Source organism: Malaclemys terrapin, chromosome 4, assembly GCF_027887155.1.
Source record: "Malaclemys terrapin pileata isolate rMalTer1 chromosome 4, rMalTer1.hap1, whole genome shotgun sequence".
Lineage (NCBI taxonomy): Eukaryota > Metazoa > Chordata > Testudines > Emydidae > Malaclemys > Malaclemys terrapin.
Window position 1 is genome coordinate 119,377,613 of NC_071508.1, and position 19,597 is coordinate 119,397,209.

The 19,597-nt window shown below is 41.4% G+C and overlaps 1 long non-coding RNA gene across 1 annotated transcript in view; it reads left to right on the forward strand.

Annotated features, from left to right (window-relative positions):
• Positions 1-19,597, forward strand: part of LOC128837501 (uncharacterized) — a 187,396-nt gene that overhangs the window by 31,869 nt on the left and 135,930 nt on the right. The window contains exon 2 of the long non-coding RNA XR_008444952.1: positions 11,271-11,307. This is a non-coding gene — a long non-coding RNA (uncharacterized LOC128837501). The remainder of the gene's footprint in view (positions 1-11,270; positions 11,308-19,597) is intronic.

Below are 19,597 nucleotides of genomic sequence, written 5' to 3' on the forward strand. Positions count from 1 at the left end.
TCTTGAGAGCTATCTTTTAAAGTTTCCATGTTGAAGACCTGGTATCAATGTGAAACTTCTAGTTGTGTTGAATTCCTCCCAGTCCTCTTATCTTTGATGACGCCAACCTGTCCATCTTCATCTGTCACCAGCCACGTAGAATACTGCTGTGATTTCTTGCTTCTGGTGGTTAGGACTCCTCTTTGATGTCCTCTCTATCTGATTCCTTGGTACCCAGTTCCATACTTCCATGACTCTGGGGTACTGGTGTTTCCCAAACCTGATTGTCTAGGAACTCCCCGACTTTTCCAATTCTCATTAGCATCTGTACTTGCCCTTCCAATCCAAGATTCTTTTCCTCCGGCACAGCCACCAGCTTGCACTTCATGCACATGAAATCACTTATCTCTTCAAGAAGGAAAGAGAAAATGGCACATTGCAGGTCATCACCACTGTTCCATCGCTGGCCATCTTGATATCACATATAGTACTGAACCTGGAAGGAAAGCCTCTCACACTCCCTCTCTAAACTCCTCCTGTACCCCACTATTAGCTCAGCTCAACTCCACCCCAGACCGTCAGGGAGCAATTAACCTCTAAGACTTTAAACAGCTGAGCTGATCAAAGTTCCAAGGATTGGAGTCTTGCAGTCTTTAGCAAGGCCCTGATCAAAGCTCCCTGGGTTAGAGTCTCTTGGGCTTTAGTAAGGCACCCTGCTCACTCAGGGACCCACAGCCCAGCTACATACCCCATACATAGAGAACAAACCAACAGACAACCAGATAACTAACTGACGACTCAAACACATGACTCACCAAATCCCGCTGCCTCCAAGCACAGTGTCAACAGTTACTCTCTTCAAAACTCCTGTTAGCTGCCTCTGTTTTCCTTGACACACTCACAGCACATCCCCCTGCTCTATAGGGTCTGAAGGAAGTAGGATATTCAGCAACAGCAGCTCAACCCCTCCCAAGAATCTTCAGATGGCCACTTAGGTCAGCTTTAAGACTGTTTTGTACAACTAGAGTGCCACAAAGCTGTTATGGACCCAGATGTAGGCAGTCTGGCCTTGTAGTTAGAGCAGGAGTCAGGTCTAGCAGGCATACTGGTTGAGGAATAAAGCCAACAGTCAGCACCAGAGTCAATTGCCAATTACCAGAGCCAGGGGGCAAGCCAGAGTCAGAATCAGGAATCGAATCTGAGGGTCAGAGCCAAGGTCAGACATCAAATGCCAGAGCCAAGTATCAATCCAGAGTCTGGGTTGGAGGCCAGGGTCAGAGCTAGGACTGGTAACTGATGATTGAAGGTGAGGTGTAAGGGCAGGAACTGGAGGAGAGACAAGGATCAAACACAGAGCAGGAGCATGGGAAGAACAGGAGTGAAGACAGGGGTAAGACAAGAGCCAGGAGCAGAGCAGGAATCAGTAAGAGAGTTGGATGCAAGAGGCAGGCACAAGCAGGGTTCAATGCATCTACAACAGGAAATCACCTTGTTGCTCGAACAAACTTTTCTGTGCTTCCTCCTGGTTTACCTGGCATGGTTGGACCAACCGGTGGAGCCGAGTGATTCCCCCAATCGGGGGGTGCACTGGCTGAGGCTATAGTCCTATTAGCTTCTCAGCCCACAAGTTTCAGTAAATGTGGTGGTTGTTGGGGGATTCCCTGGCCTGGGTTTGAGACCTGGAACATCACAAAAGCAGCCTTATTGAGGATCTGGCACATTTCCTAAGCAAATAGTTCATGAATAACCCTTATGTTGAAATATGTTCATATCAAGTTTCAGTTGAACAATTCCAAATAATAAATAAACTCATCAGAATCAAAGTCTTTCACCCAGCTCTATCTGTAAATTACAAACTGCAAGACCTGTTATCCTAGAGACTGGGGGCAGCTACTAGTTTTCAGTGATCACTTGTGTACCACAGAGACTATATTAGGAAAATGAACTCATTTAAGTGAGCCAGGGCATCTAAACCGCCCACTCACCCACATGAATAAAACCTTCATAATGAATGTTTTCTGGCAGCACAGTAAGCACAGTTGTCATGGCTCTGCCCCCTAGCATAATTCTCTTATGTTCTCTGAGTCCTGACTTTCCTGATTCATTTCAAATAGCATGTTTGTTGTTCCCATCCAAGGGCAGGACATCAATTGCAAATGAAGGAAAAGCACTGCTCCTTATTTGGCCTGACTCACTCATCAAAACTCACCTCTTAAGTATGTCTACACTGCACAGTTCTTCTAGTGACCTGTAGAGTAGCCCCCCTAGCAAGGGTACAAATAGCAGTGGAAGATTGAAAAATATGGCTTGTTTTGCAGAGTGTTATTACCTAAGGAAATGTTGGACACCTTTCAGAAAGTTGCAGACTGTGATGAGACACACTAGTCTGTGGGAGAACACAAGGGGCCATGATCTGTAGTGTCTTTCAGAGACGTAGACATAGGTCTCTGTCTGGAGGAATGCTTTAAATTGTGCTTTGTAACATAAAAAGGGAGGTCTTGCAAAGTTTCAGATGAGAAGGTGGTTCTAATGGTAACTGTAAAATATCTGTAATAGTTTGTCTTTCACCTAATGTAGTACTTTGATCTTGTAATGTAAGAGTGAGTAGAAAAATTAAGGAATAAAAAGCCCCCGGGTTTTAGGGCCAGGGAAGTAGATAAGACTAACAGTTTTGTTAAGTATTCATACCCCCCAGTAGATCATTACCTTGAAATCATTACCTTTATTTATTTTCTGGTATCCTGAATCCCATAAACTTTGTATGAAATAATACATAAAAATGGATTACGTTCAACTTCAAATGCCCATTAATTCCTTATTAATGCAACACAGTTTGTTCTTTTTTTCGTTTTTTTCCTATTTGCTTTCTTGACATTATTATAATGAAGAACAATTTCTTTATAAAAGCAAGTTGTGCAAATACTGTAAATCACGACCTCTTTACAGTTCTGCTAACTTGCTCTGCGCTGAACATTTTTTGTTAATTAACATTCTACTGTTTGTCATTCCAATTAAACAGAAAAGGGCAATTATTTAAAGTGTTGCACAGAGAGCTGGAAAAAAACCTACACAGTGAATACATGAAAAAAAAAAATCTTAAAAAAAAAAAATAACAAACCAAATGCCTGTCAGACCTTATTGTGAGATTCACCAAAGTGAATGGACAAAAGACAGGGCACCCCAAAGGTACTGACTAAATAAATCAGATTGCTAGAGTGAAAGAATGTATGGGGCTGGGATGTGGTAGAAAGATATTGGCCTCATTCCTTCAGCAAACTTTGCATGAGCTGACCCTTACACACATGCAGAACCCTACTGATTTGAATGATGCTCCATCAGGGGCAGGGGTTCATCTCTCTGAGTTCATTGCGGGACCATGGTTTTATTGGCATGAGTTTGAGAAAGGTGCCTTGTTTACAAGAAATCATCTGGGCCCCAATCCAGTATGAAAGCGATACTTAAGAACATGCTTAACTTCCACTGCAGTCAGTGGGACCTAAGCATATGTTTAATTACATCTATTCAACACAGGCCTTAATTGTGTGCTTAAAGTTAAATAACTGCTTAAGTGCTTTGCTGAATCAAAGCCATATTCTGTATATGACACATTTCACAACAATATTCTGGCACAGGGATTGGCAACCTTTGGCACACGGCTTGCCAGGGTAAGCACCCTGGCAGGCCGGGCCAGTTTGTTTACCTACTGCGTCCGCAGGTTCGGCCCTGGCGAGCTGTGTGCCAAAGGTTGCCAATCCCTGCTCTGGTAGGAGCAAAGGCCAAATACCTCATGTTCTACCAGGACCGCAGAAAATACCTTATCCTGCCAAAAAAGCAAATTCTGGATTTTCAGCAATGTAAAGCTCTCATTTTTAGCCTTGATAACATATTATTGAACCTTAAGACTGCCAATGGCTGAGAAATGAATAGTGTCCACCTTGCGTGTCACACCAGTGATAAATTCACATACAGAGGGGATCAGAGGAAAACTTTCTGTGGCAGTTTGGTGTTGTGGATTTTTTGTTTTGATCTTTAAATAGTACCTACTGAAAGCTGTTCAGAGGCTTGGAATTACAGAAGCAGTCTCAGCAGAGATGAATTAGAGGTTTCAGTGCAGGTGAGGAAGCCAAAAGTGCATGATCAATCCAATTTATTACATGGCTACAATTTACCATATCACCACCAAACACATACACACACTGTAGAGGAGACTAAAAAGTAACATTTCCCTTGTGTAAGTTAATTTAACATGAGTTCACAGTGGATAAATTTATTGCAAACAATTATACAAACAATTATACTTAGTGTCCTGCACTCTGTGTGAGTGTATGCGTGTCTCTGTGTGTATTACTTATGCATGTAGACAATCAACTTCAAGAGAAGCAGCAGTTTCCCAGCATGTTTGAAAATACGGGGTGTAACATCCTTATTTCAGAGCAGTTATTGATAGCCCTATTGAAGTCAATGGAAGGTCTTTAGTGGGTTCAGAATTTTACCCAATAGCTTTTATTTAGATATCTACATTTGCATTTGTAGCCTAACTTTAGGAACCCAGGTTAGAATATGTAGTCTGTATATGTGAATCTAAAGGTGATATCACGCATTTTACCAACTCTTGGGCTTGTTTCACAATCCAGCGTTCATGTGTACATACAGCATATAATACACAAATACACACACTTCTACCAGCAACTCAAAAGAGGCACTAAGAATGTTGATGTATTATACTTAGACTTCTATAAGACATTTGACTTGGTACCACATGACATTTTGATTAAAAATAACTAGAATGATATAACATTTACATGGCACACATTAAATGGATTAAAAACTGACTAACTGATAGGTCTCAAAATGTAATTGAAAATGGGCAATGCTCATCTGACAGGTATGTTTCTAGTAGGTTCTGGCAGGGATAAGTTCTTGGTACTACACTATTTAACATTTTATTAATGATCTGGAAGAAAACATAAAATCATCGTGATAAAGTTTGCAGATGACAAAAATTGGGGAAGTGGTAAATAGTGAGGAGGACAGGTAAATGATACAGAGTGTTCTAGATCACTCAGTAAGCTGAGTGTATGCAAACAATGTGTGTTTTAATATGGCTAAATGTAAATGTATACATATAGGAACAAAGAATACTTATACGTTGGGAGACTCTATCCTGGGAAGCAGTGACTATGAAAAAGATTTGGGGATCCTGGTGGATAATTAGCTGAACGTGAACTCCTAGTGCAAGGCTGTGGCCAAAAAGGCTAATGCAATCTTTGAATGCATAAACAGGGGAATCTCGAGGAGGAGTACAGAGGTTATTTTAGCTCTGTATTTGGAAGAGCTAAAATAACCTGGTGCGACCACTATTGGAATATTGGTGTCCAGTTCTGGTGTCCATTATTCAAGAAGGATGTTGATAAATTAAGGAGGGTTCAGAGAAGAGCCAGGAGAATGCTGAAGGATTAGAAAACATGCCTTATAGTGATAGACACAAGGAGCTCGATCTATTTAGCTTAACAACGAGAAGGCTAAGGCATGACTTGATTAGTTTATAAGTGCCTACATGAGGAATAAATATTTAATAATGGGTTCTTCAATCTTGCAGAGAAAGATGATAACATGATTCAGTGGCTGGAAGTTAAGATAGACAAATTCACACTGGAAATAATACGTACAATTTTAACAGTGAGAGTAATTGACAACTGGAATATTCCAAGGGTCATGGTGGATTCTCCATCATTGACCATTTTTAAATCAAGATGGGATGTTGTTCTAGGAATGATATTGAGGAAGTGCTTTGGCCTGTGTTATACAGGAGGTCACTAGAGTAGATGTTCACATTGGTCCATTCTGGTCTTGGAATCTATGAAATTGAGGTGAATTCAATTCTTTATTTGAATAAATATTCATGTACATTTTGGTGGCAATTGTGTTGTTCAATAGCTTTCCTGCTTCTGTAGTAATAGCTGGAATAACAACTGTTTTTTGACATTAAAGAAAGATGATAGGACTCAAAGACTCACATGAAGCAGGTATATTAACAAGGTGCCATTTTTGGATAGTCACTTTTCTAACCATAACCACAATCTAAAGCCTGGGGATAGAGCTGGGTTGCAATGGTGTGACCGTTTGTGGGAACCACTAAAATTTAGGCTTGCAAAGAATTATTTCTGAAAAATGTGAAAGCATTCAGAGAACTTAGTGATGGAGACATTATAAGGGAGACTGGGTAAGAAACTGCTTGAAGAACCAGTGTATAGGCTATTGAATAATGCCATGTTCTTCCCAGAAGTCAAATGAGCATCATATCATCAAACCCAATAAAGAGACACTGAAGGGACGTAAAATGTAAAGGGGGCTTTGAAACTAACACTGTTGGGTTTATAATTAAGGAGAAATCGAGTAATATGAAAAAAAAATGTCTAGTAGGGAAAGGGTTGGATTTTACGCAAGGAAGGTAAATCCCCTGGGAACAGACAGGCCGTAGCTGTCAGACTTGGCTTTTTTAATAGGAATATTGTCATGCTAGATCAGACCTGAAAAAAGAGAATGAATGGATGTACCTGGCTGGTATTTTTCTGAGTTACTGTTGCTTTTATTCATGACATTTGTGCTTTTAATAAAGGCTTTCCCTGTCACAACTCAGCCTCTTTTTCTGCTAGAATCTGTACTACAGTTCAAAGTCTGTGTTTGCCACATCACCGTTTCTTGCCCAGATATGATTGGGATATTAACAGTAGAGCATTAGGTTTTTGTTACAGAGTCAAACTGGAAAATAATATGGACTGTTATGGAGCAAAACCCAAAGGTGGTTCTGCCCCGAGGCAGTTGTAACATTGTCCCACTCAGAAAAAATGAGGGTAAAATTACTTTAATCTGGATTCTGTGTTCACAGATATTAATACAAAAATAAATCATTCTTATAGACAAAGAATCCAGACATAGCATCAGTACTTCAGAGCATGCTGGGCATATGTCCACATACTAGCAGGAGGCACCAAAGCACCAGCAGAACTTATCTGAACAGCCTGCCAGCCACAGCAAAGCACTCAGGGCACACTTTCAAAGGAGTACTGAGTTGGGGCCTAATCCAGCACCTACTGAGCTCAATGGAGAGACTCGCATTCACTTCAGAGTACATTGGATGAGACCTTTGAAGAGTAGCTAAGGTTACAGTACTACAAATCCGAGTTAACCTAGAGTCTTCACAGGCAAGGCCTTGGATAACATGGCAATGGCTTTAGTAATTGTACCAAGTGGTGACTTGCAGAAGAGATGACTGCAATGACCATCTCTCACTGACCGTCACTTCTCATTCTGGAAGAGAGAATGTTATAAATTGTCTTTTGCTTCGTAAAGCCACGCTCTTGCAAAGATTTGTGCATATATTTAACTTAGCACACTGTGAGTAGTTTGCCTGACTTCATAGCAGGTAAAGTTAAGCATGGGAGTAAGCCTTTGCAAGATCAAGGCCCAAGGACCAGATTTTTAAAGACATTCAGGTACCTACAGATATAGATAGGTGCCTAGGGGGATTTTAATTGGCTTTTGATTTTTAGCGGAAACGGGGCACTTCTGAAATCCCCCCAGGTGCTTACCTGCATCTTTACGCTCCTACATACTTTTGAAAATCTAGCCCTAAGTGTTTTATTCATGCATTTATTCACAGTTCTGTATTTTGTTTTTATAGCTAGTATTTCATGAAGCATTATGCTCTTTTTATATCTTTCACCTTGTATTTATTTATTATTGCAGTTCTATTTAAATTACCCATGAAGTTGCCCAGGCACTTTTGTTGAGGGAAGAGTGCACTAGAACTACTTTTATTATTATTATTCTAATTAAATTATATTTTAATTGCATGTTTCAATTCCCTTTCTCATGAGCATTGCCAGACAGTAGTGCTCTATGCACAGCAAGGGTGGGGCAGAGATAGCAGTGGTGCACGCTTTCCACACTGCCCTGTTAGTGTGGTCCAACCTGACCTGGAAGAACCACTCCAGGGAGAAGGGGATAGTTCAGTCTCCATGTCCACTCACTACATGACTTCTTTGCAGAGATTTGCCAAGAAGGGTGGCAATTACGGCTCAGTGTGATGATTTGGTTCAGGAAAAAGGGGAATTGAACCATAATCCTGAATCTGACCAAAGTCCAAACTTTATGTAAATGTGAGTCTAGGGCAGAATTGTGCAGGTTACTGCTAGTTCCTGTGTGAACTAAGAACTGGACCAAGACCACTAAACTAACATCACACAAACCATCCACTAGTCATGAGATAATGGATTTTGGTGACTAATCAAATTGGGCTGGATATGAATCATTGACCTGCAGGTGAAGAATAATAATAAATCTTGAGTTATAAGAATATACCAAGTTCTGAGATGAGATTTTTAAACAGCTTTCACTTTGAAGCCAGTGTGGGATTCACCTGAGTAAGGACTGAGTACAGACCAAAGACCTTAGTATATAGCCCGTTCCTATTATTAGTGTTTATTATTAATTATTATTATTATGTCATTTAAGTCTGATGTAATTGAAATTTTGCCTTCATTGTGAAAATTCTTCTTTGAAATATATTCTTAGAAATGAAAGGAAGAACCAAGGAATAATTTCCCCCTCCATAATATGACTGAAGATTCCAGAAATAATACCTATAAAGGAGCTTAAACAGGAAGATGAATTGGTTATTGTTCAGTCGTGCTCAGGTGGTGAGGCTGAGCATGTCTGTAAAGAGCAGCATCAAAGAAATATGGGGGAACATTTCAGAACTGCCAGCTATGAAGAAGCAGCTGAGGCCCAATTAAAATAAAAGCTAAGAAGGAAAAGGAATGCAAAGTTTGGGAAAGTGAAAAGAAAAGGGTGGGATAAATGAGGTGTGTGGGGTAGATTTAAGATTGAAAAGGTAGCAGCTAAAATATTAACCAAAACCACAGCCATCGGAGTCAGACTGGGTGCAAATTATTATCAAACAAAGGGAAGCTTTCATGGATTCTGCTTCCACATCAAGGATTAGATATCAATGTAACATGAATACTAGCTTATTCTTTGCTCTCTTGTGATGGGATTCTGGAGCTGGATTCCTCTTTTATGAGAATCCACTTAATTAAGGCAGGGGCCATAGTTCCAGAGTAAACCAACAAAAGATGTTTATTCATATGGAGATGTTTTATATTAAGGCTCCACAAGGAGAGAGGGCCTCAACAGGAGGAGAGGACCTCAACCACCCTTTTTCTACTCAATCCAAGCACCAAATGCTTTGCAGAGGCAAATATAGGAATATGCTAACTGGAAGAGTCCATTAAGAAGGAATGTTATATTACAGGGATTGGCAACCTTTGGCATGCAGCCTGTCAGGGAAATCCGCTGACGGGATGGGGCAGTTTGTTTACCTGCAGCATCTGCAGGTTCGGCAGATCACAGCTCCCACTGGCCGCAGTTCGCCATTCCAGACCAATGCGGGCTGCTGGAAGCGGCAGCCAGCACATCCCTCGGCCCGCGCCACTTCCCGCAACCCCCATTGGCCTGGAACAGCAAACTGTGGCCAGTCGGAGCTGCGATCGGCTGAACCTGCAGACACTGCAGGTAAACAAACTGTCCCGGCCCGCAAGCCAATTTCCCTGACGGGCCACATGCCAAAGATTGCCAAAACTTTGTTCAAAACATGAGGCACACACAAACTGAACTCTGGGGCTTTTCTCAATTGAATCCAAAATCTAAACCCTTTGAAGCTGTCATCATTAGAGATGGCAGGATTTAATGTCACTATGTACTTTTAGCCACATTAGAGGGAAGGACCCCTCCCCTCACCACCAGGATTTTGAGGGATTCGCTTGTGAGGAAAGATTCAAAGATCTAGGAGTCTGATCCAATGCCCACTGTAATCAGTTGAAAGTCTCCAATTAACTTCAGTGGGATTTGGATCAGGCCCTGTATATATACACCGCTTGGCTAAGAGACATCTATGAAGTGAGGACAAAATTTTAGGGTGGTACAAGAAGTATGAAGCAGAAGAAATTTAGAGAACATATCACAAACTCCTCCTGACAGTGAGGGCTACCAGACTGTGGACCAGTCTACAAAAGGAGCTGATGTAAGTTCTATTATTAGAGATTACTAAAAAAGTACTGGACAAAGCATTGGAGAAAACAAAATATACTGTGAAGAACAATCCTGCATTAGCAGGGATGGTGTAAATCAGTGTTTCTCAACGAACAGACCAGCAATGGTCCCTGAGATCTTCCTGTGATAGTTTAGGAAGGCAGCAAGTTGGTCCCTGGTATCAAAAAGGTAGAGAAACACTGGTCTAAATGACCCAAGAGGTCTCTTCTAGGTGTAATTTCTATGATTCAGGCCACATTTCAACTAATTAACTGTTTACATTAGCTGGGTTAATATCAAGAGGAGGATTTATAGCAATTTCTGGCCGAATACAATAGTGTCAGATTATCATTTGGGGTAAAGAGGCATAGCGCCATTGGCTTTAATGGAGCTATGCGACTTTATGCCAGGTAAAGATCTGGCCCATAATATCCACTTTGTAGCTAACATTTAAGTTAATTTTGTAATTGTGATTTCCATTAAAAAAGAAATCCTTTATCAGTTACTCATAACTTTAGAAATCAAAATTCTTTTGGACTGAAATTTTCCACATTTATTCACACAAATACCTGTGAAGTGAAACTTTTAGGGAGAGGTGAATGTTTGAAGATTATTTTTAAAAAGAACACTTTAAGTGCTTTGCCCATCACTAGTCACTGGCTCTGGACTATTGGAAAAACTTCTATTGGCCCAGGTTCACAGTTTTCATCTGTAATCACAGTTTTTAGGCCCTTCCCTTCCCCTAAGCTGACTGCCCCCTAATATTTCAAGACATAAAATGAAAGCAAATGAACGGGGGGGCGGGGGAGAGAAAAGGCAATAAATGGGGCACAGAGTGGAAAACAATGCTTTTTATTTGAAATCTGTGAGTTAAATGCAGGGCCGGCTCCAGGCACCAGCTTGTCAAGCAGGTGCTTGGGGTGGCTACTCCGGAGAGGGGCGGGACATCCAGCTATTCGGCGGCAATTCGGCAGACGGTTCCTCACTCCGGCTCAGAGCGAAGGACCTCCCGCCGAATTGCCGCCGCAGATCGCGATCGCGGCTTTTTTTTTTTTTTTTTTGGCTGCTTGGAGCGGCCAAAACCCTGGAGCCAGCCCTGGTTAAATGTTGGGTAACAAAAGAGATCAGTCTTCTGTTTTATTCCATTCATCTTAAATGGCTTCTTGTGAGTCATGCTTTCTTACTTTTATTTTTTACAGAGTGGAAGTGGCAGCCATAAAGTCTTCTATAAAACAGGTAACAAAACTTCAGCTTCTAATCTTCATGAAAATTGAACACATCCAGGTTTTAATATAGCAATGGAACGGCATAGGGCTTTAAAGCTGTCTTCTACTCTTTTTGCAAGTAAAATGACATAAAGCCATATGAAGTTATTCAAAGTCAGAGGTGAAAGCAAGCCGGTCTGGTACAGTCCAGGGTACCAATAAGAAAGTGGCTGCTGATACACAGCAGGGCCGCTGATGGGGGGAAGCAAAAGGGGCAGCTGCCCTGGGGCCCAGCGATTTAAAAGGGCCCGGGCTCCCGGCAGCAGCCGGAGCCCCTGACCCTTTAAATCGCTGCCAGAGTCCTGGGGCTCCCAGCCACTGCCGCCGCTACCCCAGGGCTCTGGTGGTGATTTAAAAGTCCCAGGGCTCTCAGCCGCCACCACTACTCCTGGGCTCCAGTGGTGACTAAAGGGACCAGGCCTCCAGCTGCTGCCATGGTAGCAGCGGCGGTGGCCGGGAGCCCCAGGGCTCTGGCAACGATTTAAAGGGCCTGAAGCACCGGGCCCTTTAAATCGCCACCAGAGCCCCGGGCAGCGCAGGCCGGGGAGCTCTGAAGCGCTGGCTGGGGGAGTCTAGCCCCAGCCCCGCCCCTTCTGCCTGAGGCCCTGCCCCTTCTGGGGGCCTAGAACGCCCTCTCCCACCTTGCCCAGGACCCTGGCCACCTTGCATACTGGTAAGTCCATTAAGTTACTTTCACCCCTGTTCAAAGTGCACAAGATCCTCAGTGCAGAGATCCTACTCTTTGGAGTACCCGACGTATGCATCACTTACTTGTCTTACTATACTAGGCTTTACCTAACAGATGAAAGGAGATCATGATAGAGGTGAAGATAAATACTGCAGCACTGATTCCATATCAACCAGGAATTGCCTGATAATTGTAACCTACAGCATAATCACTGGCAGGCACTACAAGAAGAATAAACACAGTATTCATCATACAGCTGGTGCTTAGACAGTGGAATGATTTTACTACCTAAATAGAGACAGGTTGATTCAAAGATCATCAATGTCAATGGGAAAACTTACTGACTTCAATGAGCTTTGGATCAGGCAGATAATGCAGATGTCATGTGTTTCTAATAGGCAGTTTGGTCAGCAAGATGCTCCTTCTTGGCTCACATAAGGAGACATTTGGAGTTAATAGAAAATTTAGCATTGACTTCAATGGAGTCAGGCTTTATAGAACTGTTGCCTCCTGACACGAAGGTCCTGGCTCAAGGGTCATCTCTGCTAAGGTTTTGGATGCGCACACAACTTCAGCAGCCAGATGGGAGATTGTGTCAATTGCTTATCAGGTCACTAACTGCTAAACACAACAGCAAGGAATCCATCTCAAGTACTGTTTAAAACCATTATACAACATACATCTTCTAAAACATAATATCTTACATTAACACTATTCTGTTGCCAACCTGTATCTACTCTGAGGTCAAAGTGTCAGCTAAGAAAGTAGGGCTACAAGAAAAATATCTTGCTGGTCTCACCTTGAATAGTTTGTATCTTTCCATTAAAATGCTAAAATGGTTCTTTAAAAACAAATCAGAACAGTCTGCCCAGAACTCTTGAACATTTCTACAACAAATATGCCCTGATCAGTAGCTGTGGATAACCCTACAACAACAAACCAATACAGGCAGCTCTGCTTTTGATAGTATCAAACTATTAGGGAAAAATCTGAGAAATGCACTTCTCTGTATGGAAACAGATTTTATTTTTAAGCTTGATAGGGTTGTTATTTATAAACAACAGTAAGAGATAAAAATGTTATAAAAATGATGAAAAATATCTTGATAGTGTCCATTTCATTCTATTTGCTGCCTCGGTTGTTGTTTTAGATGAATGAGAAAGCTCAAGATGAAAGACAAAATCCACCACTAAGAAAGAAGAGAAATCTAAGAACTGGGAAAGAGCATAGTGGAACCTGTCTGGGTGGTATGACAAATGTGGAAGATTGCTTTGGGAAATATTAGTGGAGAGCCATTTTAGATCCAAATCAAGACCAAACTTGGGTCCCATATATCTTTCAAAGGCAAATTTTTAGTCCAATTCTTCATTGTCACATGTCTTTCTGTACATATAATTGCCTAATTTTCTCAGTTGCAGTGGCTCTCCCGTCAGTGCCAAAGGATGATCAATATTCAAAACATAGAGGTGGGTACACAGATGTCAATAGATACTCAGTCTTTTCTGAGCAGAACAGAGTCAGAAGCTCAAGTAATTAGTCATACAGCCTGTCACAGGCTCTATTAAGCCTACATTTAATACCTGGAGGCAGTGAAATGTAAACAGGGGTTATACAAGAATCATGGATCACAGCACAGCTCTCTTGGGGGTGGGGGGGAAAGGAAAGTCAATTTCATTTATACTCCTCTCATAACTGATTACCATGCTGCTTAACAAGGGCTTTCTTGCATCTTCTCTTTTCTCTTAGTTCAAAGTGTCTTAGCTGATTAGAAAGTTGCGGAAACGGGCTTCACTTGTATATCTTCCAAACGTATTTACATTTTTCTTTTTCCAATTGTAAACTTAGATTGACTGTTTTACCAAATGTCAAAGACCAATCTTAGTACATTAGAAATATAATCAGATGGTTCTTTTTTGTTAATCAGATGCCACAATGCAAATATCCGGGATTTCCGAGGACTGATGTAGTTTCATGTAACAGGGATGAATGGAGTCAGTGCAGTTCAGTCAAGATTTTGTGACCTTCACTATTCTTCTCAGGACTTTTGAGAAATTACCTTCCTTCCTCCCTGCCAACCCTCATAAATTAAGTTCATGGTTATTGTAACTGGAAGCCATTTAAAAATTCAGCATAGAGGAGAGCTGTGTAGACGGTGAAACTCACCCATGGTGCAGACAGCCTGCACAAGGATCCTTCACACCTCTTACCTTCTTCATAGGGGCTGCGCTGGTGGCAGACACACAAGGATGCCTTCACAACCCCTTTACATTAGAGAAAGGTTCTGTGCACTGGCAAGATGTATGGGGAGTGGGCCAGCGGCAAGCAAGGGCGAGGGCATCAGGCAAATGTTTAAGTGCATGCAATGGCCCTAGTAGCCTATATAACTGGTGTGCAGGGGCTGCAGCTGTTTTTTCATCTCAGAAGAGCTGCTAGTCCAGCCCAGAGAAGCTGTCAGACCCTGGCCTTAAAGTAGTCCTGAGAGGAATCCTTCACTCTGGTTTTGGGCCTACATATATCTGCACAGGACCAGATCCTCAGCTGGTGTATATCAAAATAGCTCCATTGAAGTCAATGGAGCATTAAAGTCAGTGAAGCTACACTTTTCTGCCAGAGGAGAATGTGGACCTCACACTTTATGTGGCTTGAGGGAATTTCACCAAGAGTGAATGCAACCTTGAAAAAAAAACCTTTGTGGGCTGCTTGTTATTCTACCAGGGAAGGCATGCTAAAAACCAGTCTAGTGGCCATGTGCCATAGAGTTTGGGAAGCTTCTAGAAACTGTGCTGTAAATTAAATTACCACACATGCAGAATTAGAGTTCAATCAAGTCACAAATTTCTGATCTGGGCCTTAATTCTCCCAAAGTTTAGTGCTATTTGAATACAGGGATTTGAGTCTGAACACATCATAAAAAATACAGAATCTGGCAGCAGGACTATCATATTGTTGCCAGCCAAGTCCCTGCCTGTACATAATATATTATCAAACGATGCATTTTTCTGACCCAGAGTCCTTCTGTGTAGTACTATAGAATACAGACTGCTGCTGTCCTCCTCAGTCTTCACAGACACTTTAAAGAATACAAAGCCAAATTCTCAACCACTATAACTCAACATAGCTCCACTGACTTCAATGATTTTTATACCAGCTGAGGATCTGGTCCTCTGGCAACACAGCAGGCCAACCAAGTCAGCAGAATGGTCACCTGATTCTAGTAATTGAAACCATTTTTGTTGGGACTAGTGATATGCTAATGTGCTCTCCTTCACTTGCCATGTATTTCTGCTTGATTCATCATGCAGTTCAAAATCTAGTCCACAGTCAGGAAATCTTTCACATCAGGCTACCTGATACTTACTCTCTGGCCTGACATAACTCCAATCCCATCGACTGGCTTATGGCCTGTTTGTGTGAAGCTTTTATTTTTTGGCTCCCTCTCTCCTTTTAGGTTTTTCCCAACTAACTGATATAGCCAGGGCTTGAAGTGATCCCAATAGAACTGTCACTACTTCAGAGCAATCCATGCTTTATGTCCACACAGCTAAAGCTGGTCGAAATTTTGTTGAAAAATGTAGTTTCGATTATGGTGATATTTTTCATGGAACAAAAAATTGTCATTAACATTTTTCATTTTTGACTAAATTTCAAAAGGAAATGTAAGTAAAACATTAAATATTTTTGAAACTGTGGAGGAGCAATGCCACTCACTCTCTTGTTTTCTTTCATTCTTGCATTCTTTCTTTTCTTTCTCACTTTTTAAAAACGATTTTCTCCACTGGATAATGCTAGAAAAAAGTGAGAGAAAGTGGGGAAAACAAACCACTTTCTCTCATCCCCCCCCTCCCCTTTTCCCCAGTGAATGAACAAGAGATCAGGTAAATTTATGTATACTAAATCATAGCAATCCAATCCAATCTGAAATTCCGGTTCATTTTCACATTTCCTCGCTTCTGACAACATAGGTTTGATCCTTGTTTATTATGCTGTTTACTTCTTTCGGTCCAGTAAAAAATATAAAGGTTATAGGCCTCTTATATTAGTATATGTTTAAACAGTGGACTTCCCTCCCTCACAGTCCATCGTTTCCTCCTAATATTTGATTCTGCAGTGAAGATAATATTGGTCTTTGGATATCACAATCATTTCTATTACACAAGGCTGTGATGTCATAAACACAGGTTTAGGATTTTGATACAGGATTTCTCTGCCTATAAAGCACTGGGTTTTGGTAATATCTAGGCTATACATGAACAGAGGCCTGTTACAGAGCTTCTGTTAAGTATCTTCAGACTTCATTTGATGTTTATTAAGGGGAAAGGGAGTCTAGAAAGTACCATGAAGTCTCTTTACAGAAGCCTTGGGATCTGGAGGATTCCTATGTGGGTTGAAAGGTCAATGTCCCCACCTGCTCTAAAGGTTGCCAAACCCTCCACCCTGACTGCACAATGTGATGGAAACACCCTGGCCTTGAGGATATGGATTTTACCCCCTAGCTTCAGCATTCCTGTAGGTCTTTCATTATGTGATATTGCCCATTCAAACCTTGGTAGGGGTTCCTATGTGCCCTCATGCAAGGGCTCTGATGAGCAGAAGCCCTGGAGCAGAGGCAGCCGACTCAAGGTCTGATGAGAGGGAGAACTTTGTATCTATGTGGCCAGCGCTCAGAAAAAGATGTAGCTCTGACTTGCTGGAGGGAGGTTACTGAAGCATGGAACCAGAGGTCCATCGCAAAACTAGTGCAGATACCCATTCAGGGGAAAGATTCTCTGATGATGAGTGTGGTATAAAAACCTATATACAATAGAAACTTATATAGAACAGGTGTATTGAGGGTAAACAAAGTATAGTGACACGAGGCTCAAACTGAATCTCACTTATTATTATAAACATAGGGAGAATTACTTTTCCAAAGTAATAACATTCCATAATATTCAACTCTTAATAGTGTAGATCCAAATACTCACATACTTAAGCTTTCAGAATTACAGTATTTTAGTAGTGCATATAGGCTCCAGTGAAAGGCCCCATTGCATTAGGCCCTGGGCAAAATATATAGTAGGAGACAATCCCTGCATTTTGAATAGACTAGACAGACAAAGCCTGCGAGAAAGGAAGTGTTATTGTAAGGAATGGAGGAGGCCCAGGGAGATTAACCGTAACATTTTTTAAAGCACCTACGTGACTTACTTAGGCAGTTTTGAAAACTTTCCCCTAACTGGCTTACCCAGGGTCACATAGAAAGTCTGTATAAGTGCTGAGAAATGGACCCAGACCTCCTTAGTCCCACTCCAGTGCCATAAAATTCATTCTCTGCATTAATGCTCCACACTGCTCTTATTTTTACTTGAGTTCCCATGTATTTTCCACAAGATACTCTGCAAAGCAGCAATTTGTGCTAGATTAGTTGGCAGCAGGAAATATGTTACACAGACTATATATATAAATATATGTATGTTGAGAGAAAGGTAATACAGTAAATAGATAAGTATCAATACACACCTACGCACAAGAGGTTTTCTTTGCATAGCAACCTGATACTTAAGCTCTATATCTGTTCCTAGCCTCTTATAAGGCACACTTAGTTATTCACCTAACTGACCACTTAAAAACTATGTAGTCAGTACTTGAGTAGTAATTTCATTTTTAAGAGTTCTGCCAGTTTTGTTTGGGTTTTGTTTTGTTTTTTTGTTTTTTTTTGGTCCCCTGGGTGTAATTGTGCATGCTGTTAATTAGTGAACAACTATGGTAAGAGTCCTGCATTTAAGCAATCAGTAATGCGGGAGTTTGAATCTATTCAATATGAAAACCTACCTTTTCAGTCCCTGAGTACACACAAACTAGATAAGTATTGATTTTATTCCTTTTAATTTCTTTTCATTGAGACTGTAGAAGTTTGAGGCATTTGGTTAGACTGCAACTATATGGAATACTGTGAAACAGTATTCGTAATCAGATATAATTCAGTATACTTAGTCCTATTTCTGAGACTTTGTCTCATTCAGAGAAAATCAATGGGGCGGGGGATTATTTATGTGCTAAGCAGGTCCATTAGCATCCCTTTAAATTTGCACAGAGGGTTTTAAGGTGGCTTATTTAAACCCCAAAGCCATAGTATTATCTAGTCAATTTGTCGATGGCTACTATTATCATTACTTATTATTTGTATTCCCATAGTGCCTAGAAGCTCTAGGCATGGACCAGAACCCCATTGTGCTAGATGTTATAAAAATATACAACAGAACAGTCCCAGCCCTAATGAGCTTATTCACTAGTGTTAGGATATAGATATTCAAGCCTGTTTGTAAAGGCCTATACTTTAAGAATTTAGGTGCATTCTTATTACTTAGCTAGTTATAGAGGTATAAAAGAAAGAATCAAAATCACTCTCTGTATGTGTAAGGGACAGTCTGAGGCCTGGTTCTTAGGCTAAGGCCTTCGGCTAAGCAGCAGAGGCGGCCATAAACTGGGAAATGTATGGTCACATTCTTAAATTTCAAACTAGTCACATTGAAATAAGGTGCTATTGGGCTGTTAGGAATATCAGGATAGGATTGTATTCCTATCACCTCCAGAGAAAGGGAAGAGCCTAGAAAATGTAAAAGGAAACTTAGTTTGATGGCATCCTGTCTGGCAAGAACTCACTTATTAATAGCTGGGATGTAAAATCCTTGCTTTTGTATTATTTTGTATGTTTATTTGCATGGTCTCTTTCTGGTTCTGTAATTGTTTCTGTCTGCTGTATAATTAATTTTGTTGGGTTTAAACCAATTAAGGTGGTGGGATATAATTGGTTAAATAACCATGTTACAATGTGTCAGGATTGGTTAGTTAAATTTCAGTAAAATGATTGGTTAAAGTATAGATAAGCAGAACTCAAGTTTTACTATATAGTCTGCAGTCAATCAGGAAGTAAGGGGGGGAATGGGAACAGAGACTGGGCATGGGGGAATTGGGATCATGTTTTGCTAAGGGGGGGGGAATGGGAACAGGGAATGGGAACAGGGACACAGGCAAGGCTTTGTGGTATCAGAGCTGGGGAGGGAGACACTAAGGAAGGAAACTGGAATCATGCTTGCTGGAAGTTCACCCCAATAAACATTGAATTGTTTGCACCTCGGGTATTGTTGCTCTCTGTTCATGTGAGAAGGACCAGGGAAGTGAGAGGGTGAAGGAATAAGCCCCCTAACAACATGCCTAGAAAATCAGGGTTCACAAAGCCTGAGTTCAGCTCTAGGCTCCCCATACACTGAATGGGGATAGAGAAGAGTCTCACAATGGGGTTCACAAAAGCCAGCTAGACAGCCTGGAGTGGGGGGACAAAAGGGGCAGTTTGTCCTGTGCCCCCTGTTCCCCAAATCCATGGAACAACATTGTGGGGGTTGGCCCACATTTGAATGAGTAGCACTGAGATCTGGCACATGGGGTCACAGCATCACTATATCTAGAGCGCTGTGAGCCAAGCCCTCACCTGCTGGCTGCTGAAACCACAGCGGCTCTTCTCAGTGCTGGGACTGTCCAAGAAGCAGAATAGACCCACCATTCAAGGATGAGGCTCACCAATGAGGAATGGTAA